We start from the raw sequence: 18,976 nt of genomic DNA on the forward strand, positions 1-18,976 counted from the left end.
ATTTGCTTATTTATTTTTTTCAAGAGTCTCCCATTTATCTGTTCTATGTCACCAGAGAAGGAAGATCTTCTGTTGTCCAGTTTCACTGCTTAAAATGTATTTTTATTAAATATTTTTTAAAAAGCACTGTGGTGTGTAAGGGAACACTCTCGAAGGCTGCAATCCTGAAAGGGAGTGAGGCAAAGCTCCTTAGGAGCCGGCGTGACCCCGCGCCGGCGTAAGTGCCCAGTTAATCTGTGATAAGGGACTCTGACGCCATCACGTGTGGCATCTACGCTGGGTAGGAGTGGGGGAACAAATCCAATTCACCAGATTAGCCTCCACCGCTCGTGGAGGAGTGGGGAATCCAACCCGGTTCGCCAGATCAGAGTCCACCGCTGCAAACCACCTCTCTTAACCACTACACCATGCTGGCTTCATGAACACATGAAGCTGCCTTATACTGAATCAGACCCTTGGTCCATCAAAGTCAGTATTGTCTACTCAGACCGGCAGCGGCTCTCCAGGGTCTCAGGCAGAGGTCTTTCCCATCACCTACATGCCTAGTCCCTTTAACTGGAGATGCTGGGGATTGAACCTGGGACCTTCTGCGTGCCAAACAGATGCTCTACCACTGAGCCACAGCCCCTGATCTTTCATCTCAGGTGAGAATCTGGTGCTTCTTGAACGCAGGACCCGTCTTAGCCTCTGTTGGCCACACGAAAAGCCAGAGGCTAAACGTACACTATACTGCAGGAACAGTTTGCACCACAACAGCCTGTCTGATCTTGCAAATCAGGCTTGTAAAAAGGCACTCACCGAGTCACCAGGGGCGGATAAGAATCTTTTCCCAGGTGACCAAACAGGAATGCTTTGTGGGGGGGAAGTGGCTTTTAAAAGGCCGAAGGTTACCAACATGGGTCACGCAGGCAGACAAACCTAGTGAAAAGCTGAAAGGTGGAGTAATGTGCAGAATTCCGCACTAGGAAAACCAGGGTTAGGGGCAGGCGGGCATGTGTGTGTGTGTGTGTTAAGTGCCATCAAGTCGCTTCCGACTCATGGCGACCCTGTGATTCAAAGCCCTCCTAAATGTCCTATCTTTGACAGCCTTGTTCAGATCTTGCAAACTGAGGACTGTGGCTTCCTTTATTGAGTCAATCCATCTCTTGCTGGGTCTTCCTCTTTTCCTGCTGCCCTCAACGTTTCCTAGCATGACTGCCTTTTCCAGTGACTCTTGCCTTCTCATCATGCGACCAAAATACGATAGCTTCAGTTTAGTCGTTTTAGCTTCTAGGGTCAGTTCAGGCTTGATTTGATCTATAACCCACCCTTGCCAAAAGCAAAATAATTCCCAAGAGCTCATACGGGAGACTAAATCAAAGAAGCCCGAAAAGATTTCTCTCGCTTTGCTCCTTCTCTCGTCTGCAAGGCGGCGCCAATTCAGCCTCCTTATCTGACAGATCAAATAAAGTCCCAGTGGCACCTTGAAGCCAAACAACATTCGTTTCAGCCTGCTTTGTGAGTCAGCGCTCACTACGTCGTGTGCACAGCCGGGGCATCTGACGGAGCGAGCTCTGACTCACAAAAGCTTGCACTGAAATAAACGTTTAGATCTTTACAGCGGGACTAGACTTCCATTTGATTTTTGTCACAACAGATGGACACGGCTGCCCCTGTGGGGAAAAACTTACACTTTGGGCTAAAATAATACTCAAAGGATTTGGGCTGCTTCAAAGCATTCAGACCATCAAACACCACCAAAAGTTCTTGAACGCAAAACTTCTTTCATATTAAAGGTACACATAAAGGTCCCCTGTGCAAGCACCGGGTCATTCCTGACCCATGGGGTGACGTCACATCCTGACGTTTCCAAGGCAGACTTGGTTCACGGGGTGGTTTGCCAGTGCCTTCCCCAGTCATCTTCCCTTGACCCCCAGCAAGCTGGGTACTCATTTTACCGACCTTGGAAGGATGGAAGGCGGAGTCAATCTTGAGCTGGCTACCTGAAACCAACTTCCGTCGGGATCGAACTCAGGGCGTGAGCAGAGCTTGGGCTGCAGTACTGCAGCTTACCACTCTGCGCCACGGGGCTCCTTTCTTTCATATTATGCAGCAGGAAAAGAGGAAGACCCAACATGAGATGGATTGACTCTATGATGATGATGAAGAAAGGTCAGTAAAATGAGTACCCAGCTTGCTGGGGGTAAAGTGTAGATGACCGGGCAAGGCAATGGCAAACCACCCCGTAAACATAGTCTGCATAGGAAACGTCAGGATGTGACGTCACCCCATGGGTCAGTAATGACCTGGTGCTTGCACAGGGGACTGACTACCTTTACCTTTTTTCTCTGCCAAAAGGAGTCTCAAACCATGTTACAATCACCTTTCCTTCTTCTCCCCACAACAGACACCTTATGAGGTAGGTGGGACTGAGAGAGTTTGGAGAGAACTGTGACTAGCCCAAGGTCACCCAGCAGGCTTCATGCGTAGGACTGGGGAAACAAACAGGGTTTTCCAGATTAGAGTCCACTGTTCTTAACCACTACACCACGATGGCTCTCAGCAGAAGCCACGGCCCTCAGTTTGCAAGACCTGAGGCAAGGCTGTTAACAAGAGGACATTTTGGAGGACATCGATTCATTGGGTCGCCATGAGTTGGAAGCAACTTGACAGCACTTAACACACACACACACACACAAATAATGCAAAAGGCAATGTTGGAACAAGGTCAGGAAAAAAAACCTCACATCACTAGAACCTACATAATTACCATTTCGCATTTGGTATCACAAGTTATCAGCAGAACGGTAAATGGTATTTAAACAGCTGCCAGTTTCCTCTACTAGCCAACCCAAGGCTTGTTTCCCTTTCATCTGCATCTGGCTGGAATTTGATCAGAGCAATTGCCTAATCAGAGGGACTTCAGAACGGCAGGTACCATATAAGTTAGGTACTCACTAGAAAAAACCTGCCCTTGAACCAGCTGACACAAAGCCGGCCTCCTGAATCCACACCAGCTCCCCCAGGAGAGGATAAAACCAGCCGCTCGGTGACTCTCCACTCTACCCTGCGTGGCTAAGCTCCCTTCGCCAGAACTTCCAAATGGAAGGAAACAGATTGTGCAAACAATGGCTGGTTCCAGTTGTTGGAAACATCGCAGCTAGTAAAAACTTTTGCCAAGGTTGAAAACAACTCAAGTGCTTAAACAATAGGATGCTGGAACCTAATCCTGGTATGGAGAGAGACACTTTGCATACATGATCGCACCTGGTTGGCCACTGTGTGAACAGACTGCTGGACTTGATGGACCTTGGTCTGATCCAACAGGGCCTTTCTTATGATCTCGAGGGGGTCAGAATACACACATTTGTCCTGAGTTCAGTCCTTGGATCATCTCCAAGTGTTGGGAAAGGCCATTCTTTGCCAAAAACACCGGAGAGCCACTGCCAGGCTAAGCAGACAACTGGACCAGCCATCTACCGGGGCATAAGGCAATCTCTGGACGTTCACAGGACCTCCCCATTTTCATCAACAAGGGAGCATCTGGTATGCAGCTGCTGACAGAGATTTCTGTATCTGCGAGGGAGCCCACGGAGCTTTGGGCCACGGCCCAAGAGACCTAGGGTTTAAATGCAAACCCTCTTAAATGGCAATTGTTTCCACTGTGTTCCTCCAACAAGACATGCATTTTTAAGTGCATCTGGCATGTAAGCTGCCACTAGAACACTTGCCAAAGGTTGTCGGTTCTGCCAGAGATAGATTCTGCCTGGAGAGAACCTCCTAGCCGTTGCCTTGAGGTTGCATATGGGTGAAAGCCAAGTTGACCTTAAATTTTCTCCTTAATTCTGTAGCCAATTGTTCTCAAGCAACTTTAGATGTTTGCCTTGCCTCAACTGTAAACAATCTCTCTGCCAGATGTTTGATTTATTTCGGGTCTTCTCTCCCCCCTCCAACAGGCAGTGTAGTGTAATGGCTAGGATGCCAGACTAGGACCTGGAAGACCTAGGTTCGAATCGCCGCTCTGCCCTGAAAGGTTGCTGGGGGACCATGGGGTAGTCACTCTCTCTCCACCTAACCAACCTCACAGAGTTGTTGTTGGGATGATAAAAATAGAGGAGATAAGGATGTTATAAGCGGCTTTGGAGAGAAAAGCAGAGTGTATAAACACCCAAAATTCAATTTAATTTTCCAATATATGCTACCCCACCAAACCCGCTCCCCAAGATTTTCAGAGGTGTTGCCCTCTTGACCCGGGCTGGCCTCAAAACTAGCAGCATGCGAGCCTTCAGCCAGCAAAAGATGCACAGAGCCGCCAAGGCAGCCCATCTGAATCAAATGATATCACCATAGGGGTTCATCCCGCCCCCGCCCCAGCTGCTGAGCCCCAACTCAAATGCCAAGGGACTCCGCATATTTCCAAAGGAGGCTCATGGGATTCCACGACTGGAGGGCAAAAACCCAAGAAAAACTTCCCGTTACACAGTTGGCACACAGCAAAAAAAGGGTTCGAAGGCAACAAGACTCAGCGTCTCGCTGGTACTGGGAATCCAACCAGTTGACAAGACAAACACGTTCTGAAATTTGAAGCAACAAAAAGCACCCCTCAAAGTCAGAGGAGCACCAAGTTTAGAGAGCAGTTCTCTCCCAATCCGTCAAAGCTGCGTCTCGAGATTTGGGGGGTGGAGTGGCCTAAAAAGGGTTTAAACCAGTGGTTCCCAAAGTGGGCAGTACCTAGGGGGGCACTAAGTGGGATTACCTAGAAGGGGCACTAAGAGGCAAGGGGGCAGTAGGACGCTAGAGGTGGGCCTCTTCAACTGGGTTCTTCACTAATTTACAATACATCTAGTTATGGCACCATGCTGGCAAATTTGATGGAAGCTATCAGAATTTTTTTTCCAGACTTTGAAGAGCTGGTACTGCTGGATCAAGTTCATCGGTTTTGTTGAATAAATTTCACCTCAAACGTTTTAATTTGATTTTGAATAGAATGTGCAATGAATTGCTACCGGTTTGAAACTTTATTGTTATTACCTTCTTTAGTGAGTCATGCAGACCCCTATTTTGAATAATGCTGTTTACAGGATAAGGTAGGGGGTGCTGGGGTTGAGTTTGTGGAACCAAGGGGGCGGTGGCCTGAAAGGTTTGGGAACCACTGGTTTAAACAAGCAAAAAAACCCAGGCAAAAGGCTGACCACAACCCAGCCAAAGACAGGCGGTCACAGAGTTCCAGAATTCCACTAAGGTCAGGATGGTTTTCACCAGTGTGACCCTCCCGGCCCCTACAAGACAACGGCCAGGCGCACCAAGTTAAGAGTCTCGAACAAAGCAAGAGATTCTGGCGAGATACGGCTACAGCGCCACAAGCTGGCTTGCCAGATGCACTTCAGGAATGCATCCCTCGCCGGAGGAGTGATAATCGAAACAGTGACGGTTAACCGTTAAAGGCAGACAAGCAGCTGAGCTCTTGGGCCATGATCCAAAGTCCTGTGGGCCTCTCACGCAGATGTGGAGAGCTCCCGGCGAGCATCTGTCTGCCAAATGCTGAACGCTGAAGATAGCTGAGGTGGTGCTCACTTGCACAGGGCTCGTACTAAGCTGCTTTCTACTATCTGCCCTTGAGCCATCAGCTCAGTCTCGACTACTCTTGACTGTAAATGCCTCTTCCAGGGTCTCCGGCAGAGAAGTACCTTTCCCAACTCCTGCTACCCAGGCACTTTTAGCAGGAGATGCCAGAAATCGAACCTCAGCGCGTACAGTGGGTGCTCCAACACCAAACCATAGCTTGTCATAAGTGCCAAAAATGGGAGGACCGGAACATCTCAAGTGCCTGAGCAAAAAATTCAGGTGCGACACAATCCCACCTGGAATTTCGCCTGCGTGAAACTCATTCGTTTGCACAGGAGAGCTTCCCAACAGACTGTGCTGTGCGGGTCAGGTCGGCGGTCCTTAATGGACCCCCAAATCCACTCCTTCACCTTTGCTTATTGGACCTTTGCATGCATGTCTGGGCCCCAAGATCAACACTAGGGATGTCAACCAGAAATGGTTCAACAGCTTAAACAATACCGACTCATTCACCGTTTCTATAGCGTCCAGATCATCCTCCTGCTGACCTAAGGGTGGCGGTCCTCAAACAAAGAAACTGCAAGGGGAGATTACAACTGGAGATTGCTGAACTTGAGTTCATTCACCAGTTCAGAACAATGGACCCCCCACTCCAGGGCTGAATATTGACAAGGTATTCTTATCTCACTACAGATGCTAATTTTCTGCTCCCAAGCATTTTCCTTCTGCAAAATTACAAGACAACCGAGGAAGACACTGCGGAGTGATGGGGCCAGTCATCGCAGGCAGCAGGGCTGGAGAAAGCCCTTGGGAAGCCATGGCCAGCCCGTCTTGGGCTTGCCTGGGCCAACCTGCAGCCAGGATAGGCGGCAACTGCACGCTTAACAGTGTATTGGTGGCATCTCCATAAACTGGAACAAGACAGTGTAGAAGCCAGCGTCTGTCCCTCAGACATCCCCCCCCTGGGAACGCTAGTAAGAATTCTCTGCCAACGAAATGGGCTTGCGCTAACAAAGGCCCCAGTTTACACAAAGTGATATGGAACAGCCCCACGGAGGAGAGGATGGGCAGGCCATAAAAGGGAGCGTAGTGCTGCCCTAAGATGACAAGGTGCAGATTCAGGGACAGGCCAAAGGAAGTAATTCCTTACTCAATGAGTCATTGAGCTGTGGAATTCCCCACCAGTGGGTGGAGCCATGACCGCTAGCACAGACAGCTCTTAAAAGATATTGGAGAGGGCCATCGGTGGCATGACGACTTACGGGAGAGGCGTCTTACAAGAGTGGAAGGAGAGTGGAACACATGAAGCCGCCTTATATCGAATCAGACCGTTGGCCCATCAAAGTCAGTATTGCTACTCAGATCAGCAGCAGCTCTCCAGGGTCTCAGGCAGGGGTCTTTCACATCACTTACTTGCCTAGTCCCTTTAACTGGAGATGCCGGGAACTGAACCTGGGACCTTCTGCGTGCCAACCAGATGCTCTACAGGTTGGAAATGATGCGCATAATCAAAACAAAGACCCGAAGTCATGGGAGGGGTGACCGAGAGGGAAACAGCCATGCATAAAAGGCCGTTAATGAGAGCTTAAGAGCTTTTAGCCACTATAACTAGATGGAATCTACATGTCCAGGGAGGGTTTTGTTCCAAATACCAAATGGTGGAGCACAAAATGGGAGGGGGGTGCTGTTCGTGCCCTGCTTTTTGGCTAGTCAGGGAAGGGGATGGGACACTAGACAGGATGGACTTCTGCTATGGTCTTGCAGGATTCTTATGCACAGTACATGTGTTTACGGTATGCACCGTTTAGGTGTGTGCATAATACATCTCACAGGCCTTAAAAGCTGCAAGTCATTAAACATCCATCCGGTTTCAGTCTATCCAAAGCAAATCCAACTATTCTGTAATCCTACTCAGGGTTATACCAGACTTAAACCCAAACCTACGGATGAATTTAGACCAGAGTTATCTCTCCACACAGGACTGCAGCGTAACGTCTGTTGGTTTACAAACCAAAAGGAAAAGGGCACTGAACCCAGAACTTTTATGTTGACACAAACCATTCTGCTTTGAGGCAAGGGGCACAGAACGCTTGCCAACCATCGCTGGGGCACCTGTGCCAGCGGACACACAAGCTTCCTTTCAGAGCAAGCCCCGGCTCAGAAAACAATCGAAACATTATTTTAGCCCGCAGCCTCTACGCAGGCACAGCCGCACCCGCCTGCCCCATTATTCTTCCGCTGCCAAAACAAGCTACCATGGTGGAAGACGTCTCCGTAGCAAGCTCTTTCTGTTCCAGCAGGCCATTACAGCTTCTCCCCATAGAACTGGTTTCTGCAGTTAGAAAACAGCATTCTAGAACATCAGGACTATTTCTGAGGCTCCCTACATTCTCCAAAAAATGCAGACACCTGTTAAGAGATGCAGGTTGAGCAAAAAACCCTGGTGCAGTTATAGGAAGGTGCCAAAAGCACCTGTATAGAGGGGAGGGGCTGCAGCTGGAATGGAATCTCTGCCGAGACGCAGCCTGACGGCCTTAGTTGCCTAGCCAGTCCAAGGTCCAGGTAGCCCAGGCATCATTTCCCCTCCCACCCCAGGAATCCATATACTCAGCAGGTTGCCTAAGCCACAGCTATTTCAAGATCCTAAAGGCTCGAGGGAGCAGGGCAGCAGAGAGCAGAGGCACATGATGCAAGACCGGGGCCGTGTCATCGCGAACGAGGGAGGGTGGCGCATTGCAAGCCGCATTGCGAGATGCGGAGCCGGTGGCTCTGTGTAAAGGAACGCTGAGGAGTGAGAGGGTGCTGCAGAAGAGGGCCACAGCTCAGCAGAAGAGACTGTGACTTAGCGAGCGGGATGTCACAGGTTTGGTTCCCCGTTAGCTCTGGTTAAAGAATCTCAGACATCAAGAGCTGGAGAGGCCTTTTTTCTGCCCGCAACCTGGGAGAACCAGCAGAAATTGCACTGGGATATACAGGCAAGAGGCCATATTCATGGGGGACACATAAGCCTGGAGCCATGTTGTATAGTACTATTGCCAGCCCATCTAGCTCACACACATGAACACACGAAGCTGCCTTATACTGAATCAGACCCTTGGTCCATCAAAGTCAGTATTGGTTACTCAGACCGGCAGAGGCTCTCCAGGGTCTCAGGCAGAGGTCTTCCACATCATCTACTTGCCTAGTCCCTTTAACTGGAGATGCCGGGGATTGATCCTGGGACCTTCTGCATGCCAAGCAGATGCTCTACCACTGATCCACAGCCCTTCCCCGAGCTCAGCACTGTCTGCTCTGGATGGTAGTGACTCTCCAAGGCTTCCTGCAGGGAAGGATCTTCCACTGACACATGAGAGCCTTTCAGCAGAAATGGCAGGGATTGAAGCAAGGACTTTCTCTGTCCAACACACGTGGTGTACCACTGATATGTGACTCCGCCCCCCTTCAGTATAAAACAGTTCCATAGATTGGGAATGGCTCCATAGCTCAGCAGTGTGCGTGTAAAGTGCCGTCAAGTCACAGCCAACTTGTGGTGACCTCAAAGGATTTTCAAGGGAAGAGATTAAAAGAGGTGATCGGCCATTGCTTTCTTCTGCATCATGACCCTGGTATTCCTTGGTGGTCTCCTATCCAAGCTCTAACCAGGGCTGACCCTGATTAGCTTCTGAGATCTGATGAGATCAGGCTAGCCTGGGCCATCCAGGTCAGGGCAGCTCAGCAGTAGGGTACAAACAAAAGATCCCAGGTTCAACCTCAACCATCTCCTCCGTAAAGGATTTCAGGCAGCAGGTGGCGAGAAAGATGCTTCTGCCTGAGAATACACTGCTGTGAGGACCAACGGTACGGCTCGGCAGAAGACAAAGCTGCGTGTCCAAAAGCGAGTGATGTCGTCAGGATCCCATACAATCCAGGCGGCGCTTTTCATCAGGCTAGCTAGCAAGCCTCAAATCTGAGCAGAGTTCCTCCTTCCGGGGGAAAGCTCGTGCTTGCAATGAAGTACCTTATCAGATTCAGGTGACAGGGAGAACTCTCTTTTGTAAACACAGCATGATGCGGCACCTTTCCATGCACTGGCACAGTGGTGTGAAATTGTTACGAGGCCTGGATATGACATAAATGTAACTCGGTCAGGCCGGGCCATGCCTCGCCAGCCCAGATCAAGAGTTGGGGGTGTGGCTGCCTCGGCTGGTTCATGGGCCAGATAAGAGCTCTCAAGCGGTCAGGCCTTACGTTTGACACACCTGAACACCGACTCTCCTCTCGTACCCAAACAAAAGGATATTTGCCAAGGTCCAGTACTAAGCGCAGGCTGCAAAGCTTCAAGAATATCCAGGACTATCCTAGGGGTAGAACATAGAGATTTACTGGTATTTAGTATTAGAAAATGATATTCAGTTTATTCTTAGAATTAAGATTATCAACTTACATTGAGGTATTAAAGAGTATCTGATTAATTATTACCAAGTGTTTTTAAATATTTTGTAAAATTTTGCACTCTACAAGAGAATAGTAATTTTTTTAAAAGGGCATTCTAAAGAATTAGTTCCAGATTTTAAGGGGTGAGATTGAAGTTGATATATGAATGTACTAATTTGTTAAAGCTTGGACACGGGCCCGTGTTTGTTGTCCCCTTTTCCTCCTTTTTTTTTTTGTATGCTATTATATATAAAATAAAAATTATGTATAAAAAAGAATATCCAGGACTATCAACTGCGAACAGTTTTTAGCCTCAGTTCAATCAACGGTTTGAGGCGTGTTACTTCTGAGTAACAGCCTCCAGTGCATAATGGGACACCAGCACAGGGTCCTTTCAGTCATACACACACACCCCAGTAGCCCTGGGCCCTTTACTAATGACTTTTTAAAAATCTACATAACTCTGAGGACCTATCAGCGGAGATGACCTTGCTATCCCTTACTCAAGGCCAGAAGGCAAGGCAAAAGAGCTTCAGACCTTTCCCAAGGGCTGTTCTCCCTTCTGACCCTGCAAGCAGATAAGATGTTTAAGCAAACTAGGGTTCGGCTGTCCAAGGGGGAAGCGTGCACATGAATTGGCACTTTTGAACCCACCCACCCTCGACCAAAGCAATGAGAGAAATGACAATTATGGCTGGCTTTCTATAACCAAAAGTGTGATTGCAATTTAATGCAATTTAATTTCAAATGAACCAGAATAGTAGCTTGTCTGATGGCTATGGCTTAGGCATTAGAGTAAAGCAAGCGAGATTTTTTTAAAGGAGTTGACATTGCTGGGAGGTCCCCCTGAATCAACACCCCCACCCCTCACACGATAAAGAATTCTTGGGACTTTGTACTTTGGAGAGCCAGCATGGTGTAGTGGTTAAGAGCGGTGAACTCTATTCTGGAAAACCAGGTTGGATTCCCTGCTCCTCCACATGAGCAGCAGAACCTGGTTTGTTTCCCCACAACTCCACATGAAGCCAGCTGGGTGACCTTGGGCTAGTCACAGTTCTCTCAGAACGACAGACACCTTGTGAGGTGGGTGGGGCTGATAAGAGTTCTGTGAGAACTGTGACTAGCCCAAGGTCACCCAGCAGGCTTCACGTGGAGGCGTGAGGAATCCAACCCGGTACACCAGATCAGAGCTCGTTGCTCATGCGGACGAGTGGGGAACCCAACCCGGTTCTCCAGATAAGAGTCCACCACTCCTAACCACTACACAATGCTGGCTCCCAATGGCTATTAATCCGGAACGTGGTGAACACAGTACCAGCCTATGTGTTTCTTGGGGCCAACTTGGTTCTTCGCCGAAGCATCTCTTCCCTAAAGTTAAGGGCAAGTCACATGAACACATGAAGCTGCTTTCTACTGAATCAGACCCTGGGTCCATCCAAGTCAGTATTGTCTACTCAGACCAGCAGCAGCTCTCCAGGGTCTCAGGCAGGGGTCTTTCACATCACCTACCTGCCTAGTCCCTTTAACTGGAGATGTCGGGGATTGAACCTGGGACCTTCTGCATGCCAAGCAGAGGCTCTACCAATGAGCCACAGCCCTTCCCTCCCCGGGCTTTCTTCCAATTCATTAGTGCAGGAAGCACTTCAGAAGACCTCCGGAGGCGTCTCCTGCATTTCCACAGAGAGCATCTCTTCAGGATTAGCCACCTCCATCACTGGGCAATTCTTGGCTTAGAACCTCCCAAGGTTTTGTGATTGCCTCCCTGGGCAGACATTGTGTGGTGGCGGCCCGTGAGCCTCTCTCGGCATTCCAGCAGCACCCCCCGCCTGGCTCAGCAAGTTTGGGGATCCCTGAAATAGTGCCCCGAGGCACCTTAAAAACAAACAAATTTATCACGGCAAAAGATCAGAGGCAAATTCCACTCTGCTGAGTGGTAGTTCGGTCCCACTGGTGTATTTTGAAGTAAGCATCCTTCAGATCTGGCAGATGGCTGTATCAAAACTGCCTCGTTCAACCCCATCTCTTGGCCAGGCAAAAACCAGTTAGGGCTTGAGATAGTAAAGTGGTTTTTGAGGTGCGCCTGGTTAAGAGGGCAGGCACACAAGCCCCCTAAGGTCATCCTGGCAACTGTTGATTTTTATGAGCTACCCTCTGCCCAGTTTTGGGCACAGGTGAGTCATGCCAATCCGCTCAAGGCCGCAGGGAGGGTGGGGACGAACTACAGAGAAGTGAACAAACAAATTTGGCGCTTTGTGAAACTGCCAAACTCCCTCTAGCTTTCATCTTCTTGTTTCACTTTTTAGTTCTGTCTTTCAAGCGCCTGTTTTCGAGGAGGCACATGGTTCGTTTCAGGACACAAGAAACCCCCCATGGGCCAAGAACAACTTTCACCAAGGTCCTGGTCTACACATACAGGAGAAGGCAGGACAGAAGGCAGGACAGAGTCATTTGGAGAGATGGTGGTTGTCCCAAATGCTCCTCTTTTCCAGGGAAGCACCTTGCTGGTAAAGAATTAGCACTTTCAGGTGAGATACAGACCAGCCCAATCCACTCCTTTGGAGGGCTAGATTTCTACTTGCAAGGGAGATTGTCGAGCAGAAGCCCACTCAGCTGTAGATACCTACAGCTTGAAGTGGTATGATCCTGTGTCCTACAGCCTGTGTATACCAGAGCTGTGTCAATAGTGTGTGGGGCATCGCACACATTCTCTTTGATTGCTTCTTTGGTTTCCTACCAAGAGATTGCCGGTCAAACCTAGGCCGTACCTAGCCTGCCTCTTTCCACAGTTTAATTCAGCAACAAAATCCCTTTTGTGTGAAATCCTTGCAAAGAAAGATGAGATCCAAAGAGATGTATGTCAAACGCTGGGGAGAGGGAAAAAGCAGTGATCTCCTGCACATGTTTACTCAGAAGCCAGTCCCATTCTAACTAGTGGGGATTACTCCTTGGAATAAGCCCTATTAAATCAATGGAGACTTACTTCTGAGTAAACATACACAGTCCTGCACTGCACGTCTCCCTTGGAGGCCTTCCCCCAACTGCCAATTCTTACAGAAACCAACCTAGCTGTATCTTCTCTGCTCTGGTACTCGATTCCTCCCTTCACTGCTCTTGTGGCTACCACTTCTCTCCAGCGTGGCGTAGTGGTTAAGAGCGGTGGTTTGGAGCGGTGGACTCTGATCTGGAGAACCGGTTCGATTCCCCACTCCTCCACAAGAGCGGCGGAGGCTAATCTGGTGAGCTGGATTTGTTTCCCCACTCCTACACGTGAAGCCAGCTGGGTGACCTGGGCCAGTCACAGCTCTCCCAGCCCCACCTACCTCACAGGGTGTCTGTTGTGAGGAGGGGAAGGTGATTGTAAGTCGGTTTGAGTCCTGGACCCAATGGGAAACACATTGCAATTTTCTGACCTAGTGTTTCATGAGCGCGCTTGCCTGATGCAAGTCAAAAGGCAATCTGTCGTGTTCTGTGCAAGGTAATGCTTCCAAATAACCTTCAAGGGTGGCCCCGTGCAGACTGTTTTATAGAAGTCCAGCTGGAGGTGGTGGAAGCATGGACCAGGGGTCACTGGGTTGGCAGAATGCAAGAGAGAAGTTACTGATCAGTTGTTAAATGACAAAAGGCATTCCTGACAAGTAGCCCCAGCTGCTTCTCCAAGAGCCACAATGGGTCCAGGACTCCAAGCACCCCTAAGAGCCAGCATGGTGTAGTGGTTAAGAGCGGTGGTTTGGAGCGGTGGACTCTGATCTGGAGAACTGGGTTTGAATCCCCACTCTTCCACATGAGCAGCAGACACTAATCTGGTGAACCGGGTTGGTTTCCCCACTCCTACACATGAAGCCAGCTGGGTCACCTTGGGCTAGTCACACTCTCTCAGCCCCACCTACCTCACAGGGTGTCTGTTGTGGGGAGGGGAAGGTGATTGTAAGCTGGTTTGATTCTGCCTTAATTGGTGGAGAAAGTCAGCATATAAAAACCAACTCTTCTTCTTCTTCTAAGCTTATTCAACAGATTCCAAAATAGCACACAGACCCCCCAACCAGTGCCAAGCACATCTGCCTTCTCAACCAGCATCCACTCTCTGGAGTTAAGATTCAGCTGGCATCCAGGTCATAGGGATTTCAGGGGATTTCCTCTGACCCCACACAAGTGACACTCTCCCGACAGTCAAAAGGAGAGACTAAATGACCTCAAGTGGTAACGCTGATCCTGAGGGCTGAGTACTGCTTTGCCCATCTTCTCAACTGCTGCAGATAAGACAACAGTAAACACACACCGCATTTTCCATAGCCCAGCTAGGCAGAGCACTGAAACCCCAAACCATTTCCTCTTGGCGCCTTGAGAGACAAGAACGGGAGGAAGAAGTTGCACAACTATTCCGAAGGCACAAAGCCCACATACAAAACACAAACCACGTGTTTTAGTGGGTCACCTTGTTCTGTTCCATAGCGGGGGGGGGATCTCTACTAACTTGGCAACGAACTCGCTTCTGCGTCACTTTGACAGATGTGCAGAGGTTATGCTTGTCAAAAACCGTAAAGCACCGTCTCTCAGCGCCTCTTATGACCCACTCCGCCAAAATATACGACCGTTAGTACGGCAGAAACATTTTTGTGTCAAGATTTTGGTACATAAGCCTTGGCAGCAAATAACTCTTTGGGCACAGGAGGCGGCTGTTAGTTTTCAGTACAAATTGTGAAAATCTACTGTTCCAATACTTGAGCATCCCCAGAGGAAATCGTTTCTCTCAGAGCTGCCAAACCACCTTCGACTCAAATCCACCCCTCCTTTCAAGCCTCCTATTTCCTGCCTCCACTGCATTTTTTTTTTTGACTTGCTGTTCAAAATGCTAATTTCTCTGCTCCTGACACAGAAACAGAAGGGAGGGGATTTCCCATACAGCGACTCGCTGCTGCCCCTAAAACATTCAGCGGAAACTTGGAAGGGAGGATCACAGTGATGACACAATCCCAACGTTCCCGCACGTCACCAAGTCGCCCCCAAGACATTTCTCCATGAAGAATCTCATGAACTCAAGGCGACTCGGCGGACATCTGATATCCAGAAATTACAACACTCGCCAGACAACACAGGGCAGACCTGCAACACAAGTTGCACGAGCAGCCTATTCTCTTACATTTTACTCTGGGAGTAGAGAGCTGCACTACCTGTACCGACAGGGTGGGGTGTCAACAGAACTGGGAATGAGGACCGTGCGGAGACGAAGCAATTTGCAGTTTAAGTTTCAGCAGGAAGAAACTGCTCTTGTTTAAAGGTGCATTCCCGTCCACACTCTCATGAACACACGAAGCTGCCTTACACTGAATCAGACCCTTTGTAGGTCAAAGTCAGTATTGTCTACTCAGACCGCCAGCGGCTCTCCGGGGTCTCAGGCAGAGGCCTTTCACATCACCTATTTGCAGGGTCCTGGGGTCTCAGGCAGAGGTCTTTCACATCACCTGGAGATGCCGGGGATTGAACCAGGGACCTTCTGCATGCTAAGCAGATGCTCTACAAATTGAGCCACAGCCCCTCCCTCTCCCGGGGAAGGTTAAGGCTTCAGCTCACTTCCTAGGAGTTCAGAGGAACCCCTCGCTATGTCACCGTTCATCCAAGGCGCTCTTTGCCCCAGGAGTAAACAGGAAACATTCGGCAGGCCAACACCCCAAGCAAAACATCTGACAGCTCCCAACACAGGGAAAAGAAGGACACGGGGGTGGGGAGTGTTACTCCCACAATTTATACTTCCAGGTCATTCCAACTGCCCTCTCTAAGCAAACCTAGACCCCCCTCTACTCCTTTCCCAGTCATCGCTTTCTCTCCACCCCCAGCCCCCTTTTATCTTTTCGGTGATCTTTGTTGACCCTGGATCACTCAAACCCATAACTACTCCCCATTTCCCCATCGCCCCCCCTAGCTTAGCTCCATGAATCCCGCTGCCCCCAGCTCCTTCAGTCTCAGAATACCCATCCCACCCCCACCTTGGTCAGCCCCACAAGTTCTATTCCCCCATGATCCCCCCCAAGCAGAGATCCCCCCCAAGCCCTTCCACCAATCCATCCCTCAGCTCCTCCGTTTCCTAACGTTTGACTCCCCAGAGCAGACACCTGTTTCCCCTGCCCAGCTGTGGAGTGATTCTCCACCCCATCCCCATGATAAATCCACAAGACTGCCCAAGGACCACGTGAGGGAGGATTTGAACCCAGGTCTCCCCATTCCAAACATGCCTCCCAAACTCTTTCCCTGTCACCAGTTCAAGCACAAGGATTATACCCCTTAAGAGTCTCTAATTTCCTTTCTACCCCTCCCAGCTCACCTCCGGCAGTCTTGATTTGCATATGTTATAAATATATATATATTACCACACCCATATGTTATATATATATATATATATATATATATATATATATATATATATATATATATATATATATATATATATATATATATATATATATATATATATATATAAAAATTCTATCTCCCCCTTTCAAAGAAACACTCTCCTGTTTGCCCCACAGCCACCTTCTGTCCCCCACAAGCTGCAGTCTTCTCAATGAACCCTCCGGGAGAAAGCCCCCCCCCATCTATCACAAAGCAACACCCACCTGGCCCCCCCACTCCATCCAAAACTTCTCACGCCCCCCCCCATGCACAGAGAAGTTCGCCCTCTCCCATATAAGCCCCCCCATCCAGATATCCTTCAGTGCCACCCTCCAGCCTTGACTCAAGGCAACTGAGACCCTTCCACATTTGCCCCCAAAGCCGCCCCCCCTTTGGCAAAACATGCCATAAAGCATCACATGCCTCCCCCCAAAAAAACTTTTTGCCCCCTCCTCTTATAACTATTAAAGCCCCTCCCACTCAGCACAGCCCCATACATTCTGATACCCCCTTCCCTGACTGTCTGTCCCCCCATTGCTCCTTCTCCCCCATGCCTTTCACAAAGCATGACTCGATCACCCCTTAACTTATTGCACTCCCCTCCTTCCACTGAAGCCCCTCCCACCAACCCCCAACCAAAGCCAGGTCAGCTTTGTTGACCCCCCTCCCAAAAGAACAGGCCCCTCCCCTTTTGCCCCAGCCCCACTTCCCAATGAAGCCCCTCCCACCAACCCCCAACCAAGCCCCTCCCACTAACCCCCAACCAAAGCCAGGTCAGCTTTGTTGACCCCCCTCCCAAAAGAACAGGCCCCTCCCCTTTTGCCCCAGCCCCACTTCCCCTTCCCCCCCACATCCTTGCCCCTCCCCATTAAGCCCCTCCCACTGACTGACACCCCAGCGCTCCGCGCTTTGGCCCCTCCCACTGGCCGCTCCATAACCCTAACTGGCTCCCCCCCTTTTTCGCCATACATGGTACAGCCCACCAGGGTCCGTCCTCCGCCCCTCCTCACCTCCGCTCGACGTTCTCCTCCGCCGCTGGCCGAGCTCAGACTGACTGAGCGAGAGAGGCGGAGCGGGCGGGGTCTGGGGGGGAGCCGAGGCGGAGCCCGCCCTCGACGCTCCGCCCCTCGCCCGCCCTCCTGCCAGCCGCACAATGCGCGGCGGCGGCGGCGCTGCTATGGCAACGCGGGGAGGCGGGGCCGAGCCGTTGGTCAGGCGAGCGAAAGAGGGCGGCTGGGAGGAGAGACGAGGGGCGGGCCAGAGCGCCCCGAGCCATAGAGAAGGCGATTCCAGCTAGAAAAGCCGCTCGGGAAGGGAAGGACCGCCCCCCCCCGCCTTCTAGCCACATGGAGGTGACAGCTTCCACCAAAGGGGAGAAAGTACATAGTCCGCAAGTTCGAATCCATTGGGGTTGGGTGGGGGGAAAAAATATCACAATTTTTTTAAAAAGTTAAGGTCGTACTTTTTTTTTGGAGGAGAGCCTTTTTCAATTGTAAGGGCAGACGGATTCACATTCTAGCTGCATCTGAAGAAGTGAGCTATGACTCACAAAAGCTCATACCCTTCGGGTTGCCAGCCTCTGGGTACTCAGTACAGGAGCGAAGTGTATACAAAGTGCAAAAAACTTTATAAGCTACCAAAACAACATAACAGTACAACTATACACACTATATATACTACTAAGTAGTTGGGAACCTCGTTGAAAATCCTTTGGATACCATTTCTCCTACAATTGAGAGAGACTTTATGAACATTAGCTGTGTCAATTTGACACTTTTTTTCCACCTTGTCAGTCACATTGTTTGTCTTAGCTTGTATGTTTCTACTTAGTAGTGTATATAGTGTGTATAGTTGTACCGTTATGTTATTTTGGTAGCTTGTAAAGTTTTTTGCACTTTGTATACACTTCGCTCCTGTACTGAGTTCCTCATCCTCCCGATATTAGTACAGTGGGGTCTATTTCTCCCCCAACCTCTGGGTACTAGCTGGAGATCTCCTGCTATTACAACTGATCTCCAGCCAATACAGATCAGTTCACCTGGAGAAAATGGCCGCTTTGGCCATTGGACTCTACGGCATTGAAGTCCCTCCCCAAACCCTGCCCTCCGCTGGCTCGGCCCCAAAAACCTCCTGCTGGTGGCAAAGAGGAACCTGGCAACCCTGCCAGAAATGTACGACGGGTAGCCGTGTTAGTCTGTCAATAGCGACAGAAAAGAGCAAGAGTCCAGTAGCTCCTTAAAGACTAACAACAGTTCTGGCAGGGTATGAGCCTTTGAAAGCCACAGTGTTGCACCCCAATTATCCATAGAGTCCAATGACAGACAATTCAGAGGAGGTTGGATGAAGCTGTGTGTGTGTTAAGTGCCGTCAAGTCGCTTCCGACTCATGGCAACCCTATGAATGAAAGTCCTCCAAAATGTCCTATCTTTGACAGCCCTGCTCAGATCCTGCAAATTGGAAGGCCGCGGCTTCCTTTATTGAGTCAATTGGATGAAGCTAACAGCTCTTTATTTGATCAAAGATAGAATTGGGTGTGCAACTCCGCACCCAAATGGCAGGTGGGAGACGACACTCCCCACCCCCAAGAGGCAAGCAGTATGATCTATAACTTTCAGGCAACTACGTTTTCAATAAA

The 18,976-nt window shown here is 49.7% G+C and overlaps 1 protein-coding gene across 1 annotated transcript in view; it reads right to left on the reverse strand.

The window, feature by feature from the left end:
- RFFL (ring finger and FYVE like domain containing E3 ubiquitin protein ligase) overlaps window positions 1-17,384 on the reverse strand; it is a 46,123-nt gene extending 28,739 nt beyond the window's left edge. The window contains exon 1 of the mRNA XM_056864888.1: window positions 17,352-17,384. The gene's annotated coding sequence lies outside the window, so the exon portion shown is untranslated. The remainder of the gene's footprint in view (window positions 1-17,351) is intronic.
- Window positions 17,385-18,976: the final 1,592 nt, after the last annotated feature.

The sequence above is a fragment of the Euleptes europaea genome, chromosome 19, assembly GCF_029931775.1.
Source record: "Euleptes europaea isolate rEulEur1 chromosome 19, rEulEur1.hap1, whole genome shotgun sequence".
In the NCBI taxonomy this organism is placed as follows: domain Eukaryota; kingdom Metazoa; phylum Chordata; class Lepidosauria; order Squamata; family Sphaerodactylidae; genus Euleptes; species Euleptes europaea.